Source organism: Dicentrarchus labrax, unplaced genomic scaffold, assembly GCF_905237075.1.
Source record: "Dicentrarchus labrax unplaced genomic scaffold, dlabrax2021, whole genome shotgun sequence".
NCBI classification, from domain to species: domain Eukaryota; kingdom Metazoa; phylum Chordata; class Actinopteri; family Moronidae; genus Dicentrarchus; species Dicentrarchus labrax.
The window spans coordinates 28,040,343-28,045,038 of record NW_026136702.1 but is presented as its reverse complement, the minus strand read 5'-3'; the positions used below and the strand labels follow the sequence as shown (position 1 = coordinate 28,045,038).

The following is a 4,696-nucleotide window of genomic DNA, read 5'->3' as shown; positions in this document are numbered from 1 at the left end:
GTTATGTTGACGTGTTGTACAGGATAAAGTATTCCAGGTTTCTGTTTCCATGGTCTCAGTAAACTAATGTGTATAAAGAATATAACAGATGGGAGGTTACAGTAATCATTATACTATTACTCTGAATACTTCGGTACATTTACTGGCTGTTTCTTCACTAGAAACAGCTGCTTGACTAATGTTGTTAATATTATGTAATATATAATATGTTTAACTTCACTGGGCTGTGTAGACTGTAGGTCACTGCTCACTGCTGTACCTGTAAAGACAAGCATAAAACACAGTGTTGGTTCTCATAGTTAAGATATAAACACTAACATTATGTGATAGATAGAGGTTAATATATAGTCTCAGCGTGTGAATGAAATGAAAGGAGGCAGTCCTTATCAAAGATAACTCCAAGATTCCTGACAGTGGTGCTAGAGGCCAAGGTAATGCCATCTAGAGTAACTATATCTTTAGACAGTGAGTCTCTAAGGTTTTTGGGGCCAAGTACAAGAATTTCGTTTTTTAACATCAGAAAATTGCAGCTCATCCAGGATTTTATGTCCTTAAGACATGTTTGTAATTTAGATAATTGATTAATTTCATCGGGCTTGATTGATAGATATAACTGCGTATCATCTGCATAACAGTAAAAGTTAATGGAGTGATTCCTAATAATGTTGCCTAAAGGGAGCATATATAAAGTAAATAGTATTGGTTCAAGTACAGAACCTTGTGGAACTCCATGACTATCTGTAGTATTTATTGAAGATTCATCGTTAACATGTACAAACTGCGAACAATCTGAAAATATGTGCGCTTCCTTTAATGCCAATTTGATGCTCAAGTCTCTGTAAAAGAATATTATGGTCAATCTTTCTTTATTATCAGGATATGTACCACAGTCCTTTAAAGTAGCTGTAATTAAACCCCTTCTTAAAAAGTCCACTCTTGACCCAGGGGTTTTAGCCAACTATAGACCGATTTCTAACCTCCCGTTCCTCTCTAAGATTCTGGAGAAAGTAGTCGCCAAAGAGTTGTGTGACTTTCTACATAACAATAGTTTATTTGAGGATTTTCAGTCAGGATTTAGAGTTCATCATAGCACAGAGACAGCTCTGGTTAAAGTTAATAATGATCTTCTGACTGCTTCTGACAATGGACTTGTCTCTGTACTTGTATTATTAGATCTTAGTGCTGCATTTGACACCATTGACCATGATATTCTTTTACAGAGACTTGAGCATCAAATTGGCATTAAAGGAACTGCCCTAACCTGGTTTAAGTCATACTTATCAGATCGTTCTCAGTTTGTACATGTTAACGATGAATCCTCCATAAATACTAAAGTTAGTCATGGAGTTCCACAAGGTTCTGTACTTGGACCAATACTATTTACTTTATATATGCTCCCTTTAGGCAACATTATTAGGAATCACTCCATTAACTTTCACTGTTATGCAGATGATACGCAGTTATATCTATCAATCAAACCCAATGAAATTAATCAATTATCTAAATTACAAACATGTCTTAAGGACATAAAATCCTGGATGAGCTGCAATTTTCTGATGTTAAACTTCTTGGCCCCAAAAACCTTAGAGACTCATTGTCTAAAGATATAGTCACTCTAGATGGCATTAACTTGGCCTCTAGCACCACTGTCAAGAATCTTGGAGTTATCTTTGATCAGGATTTGTCATTTAACTCCCACATAAAGCAGACCTCTAGGACTGCCTTCTTTCATTTACGTAATATTAGAAAAATTAGACACATACTATCACAGACAGATGCAGAAAAACTAATCCATGCATTTGTTACTTCAAGGCTGGATTACTGCAACTCTTAATTATCAGGTTGCCCCAATAAGTCCATTAAAACGCTCCAATTAATTCAGAACGCTGCAGCACGAGTACTGACAGGAACTAGAAAAAGAGATCACATCTCTCCTGTACTAGCTACTCTGCATTGGCTCCCTATAAAATGTAGAATTGAATTTAAAATCCTCCTCCTCACCTATAAAGCTCTTCATGGTCAGGCCCCTTCATATCTTAAAGAGCTCATAGTACCCTATTACCCCACTAGAACACTACGTTCTCTGAATGCTGGGCTACTTGTGGTTCCTATAATCTCTAAAAGTAGAACAGGAGCCAGAGCCTTCAGTTACCAAGCTCCTCTCCTGTGGAACCAGCTTCCAGTTGTGGTTCGGGAGGCAGACACCCTCACCACATTCAAGAGTAGGCTTAAGACATTCCTCTTTGATAAAGCTTATAGTTAGGGCTGGATCAGGTGAGTCCTGAACCATCCCTTAGTTATGCTGCTATAGGCCTAGACTATCGGGGGATTTCCCATGGTGCACTGAGCTACTCTCTTCCTCTCTCTTTCTGCACTCATTCATGTCCCTTTAATGCATGTTACTAACTCCACTTCTTCCCCGGAGTTCTTGTGCTTTCTCGTCTCGCAGGTTCTCATGGATCCTGGTGGAGCCTCCTGCCATGGTCCTGCTTGACTGCCATTGCCAATACTGTTGTTGCTGTGCATCTGTCTGTCTCTCTCTGTCTCTCTCTCCTCTCTCTCTCTCTCTCTCTCTCTCTCTCTCTCTCTCTCTCTCTCTCTCTCTCTCACCCCAACTGGTCGAGACAGACGACCACCCACCTAGAGCCGGAGGATCTGTCCTAGGTTTCTGCCTTTTAACAGGCAGTTTTTCCTTGCCCTTGTCGCCAAGTGCTTGCTCATGGTGGTACTGTTGGGTCTCTGTAATTAATGTTAAAGAGTTCGGTCTAGACCTGCTCTATTTGAAAAGTGTCCTGAGATAACTTCTGTTATGAATTGGCGCTATACAAATAAAATTGAATTGAATTGAATTGAATTGGTGTCAAATGCAGCACTAAGATCTAATAATACAAGTACAGAGACAAGTCCATTGTCAGAAGCAGTCAGAAGGTCATTATTAACTTTAACCAGAGCTGTCTCTGTGCTATGATGAACTCTAAATCCTGACTGAAAATCCTCAAATAAACTATTGTTATGTAGAAAGTCACACAACTCTTTGGCGACTACTTTCTCCAGAATCTTAGAGAGGAAGGGGAGGTTAGAGATTGGTCTATAGTTGGCTAAAACCCCTGGGTCAAGAGTGGACTTTTTAAGAAGGGGTTTAATTACAGCTACTTTAAAGGACTGTGGTACATATCCTGATAATAAAGAAAGATTAATCATATCCAGTAAAGAAGTGCCAATTAAGGGAACAACTTCTTTAAGCAGCCTCGTTGGGATCGGGTCTAATAGACAGGTTGATGGCTTCGATGAAGAAATGATTGAAGTTAACTGATGAAGATCGATAGCAGAAAAACAGTCTAAATATATATCTAAGTCCTTCCATCCTTTCATCCTTCCTTTCTTCCTACCATCCTTCCCTACTTCCTTCCTTCCATCCTTCCATCCTTCCATCCTTTCATCCTTCCTTTCCTCCTACCATCCTTCCCTACTTCCTTCCTTCCATCCTTTCATCCTTCCTTCCTTCCTTCCTTCCTCCCATCCTTCCATCCTTCCTTTCTTCCTACCATCCTTCCTTCCTTCCTTCCATCCTTCCTCCCTTCCTTCCATCCATCCTTCCTTCCTTCCTTCCCTCCTTCTTTCCATCCTTCCTTCCTTACGTCCATCCTTCCTTCATCCATCCCACATCCTTCCTTCCTTTCTTCCTTCCTTTCTTCCTTCCTTTCTTCCTTCCATCCTTCCTTCCTCCCTTCCTTCCATCCTTCCATCCTTCCTTCCCTCCTTCCTTCCATCCTTCCATCCTTCCATCCTTTCATCCTTCCTTCCATCCTTCCATCCTTCCTTCCTTCCTTCCTTCCATCCTTCCTTCCTTCCTTCCTTCCTTACGTCCATCCCTCCTTCATCCATCCCACCATCCTTCCTTCCTTTCTTCCTTCCTTCCTTCCTTCCTTCCATCCTTCCTTCCTCCCTTCCTTCCTTCCTTCCTCCCTTCCTTCCTCCCTTCCATCCTTCCTTTCTTCCTTCCTTCCTTCCTTCCTTCCTTCCTTCCTTCCTTCCTTCCTTCCATCCTTCCTTCCCCCCTTCCTTCCATCCTTCCTTCCTTCCTTCCTTCCTTCCATCCTTCGTTCCATCCTTCCTTCCCCCCTTCGTTCCATCCTTTGTTCCATCCTTTCATCCTTCCTTCCATCCTTCCATCCTTTCTTTCTTCCTACCATCCTTTCTTCCTTCCATCCTTCCTTCCTTCCTTCCATCCTTCCATCCTTTCATCCTTCTTTCCATCCTTCCTTTCTTCCTACCATCCTTCCCCTCCTTCCATCCTTCCTTTCTTCCTTACTTCCATTCTTCCTACCATCCTTCCTTCCATCCTTTCATCCTTCCTTCCGTCCTTCCTTTCTTCCTTCCATCCTTCCTTCCTTCCATCCTTTTATCCTTACTTCCATCCTTCCATCCTTCCTACCTCCTTCCATCCTTCCTTTCTTCCTTCCTTCCTTCCATCCTTCCATCCTTCCTTCCTTCCTTCCTCCCTTCCTTCCATCCTTCCTTCCCTCCTTCTTTCCATCCTTCCTTCCTTACGTCCATCCTTCCTTCATCCATCCCACCATCCTTCCTTCCTTTCTTCCTTCCTTCCTTCCTTCCTTCCTTCCTTCCATCCTTCCTTTCTCCCTTCCTTCCCCCCTTCCTTCCATCCTTTCATCCTTCCTTCCTTCCTTCCATCCTT

At 41.9% G+C, this 4,696-nt stretch overlaps 1 long non-coding RNA gene across 1 annotated transcript in view; it reads left to right on the top strand.

Moving 5' to 3' along the window:
- Window positions 1-865: 865 nt before the first annotated feature.
- The window catches only part of LOC127372545 (uncharacterized), a 26,077-nt gene continuing 22,246 nt past the window's right edge, over window positions 866-4,696 (top strand). Inside the window, exon 1 of the long non-coding RNA XR_007886707.1 lies at window positions 866-1,356. This is a non-coding gene — a long non-coding RNA (uncharacterized LOC127372545). The remainder of the gene's footprint in view (window positions 1,357-4,696) is intronic.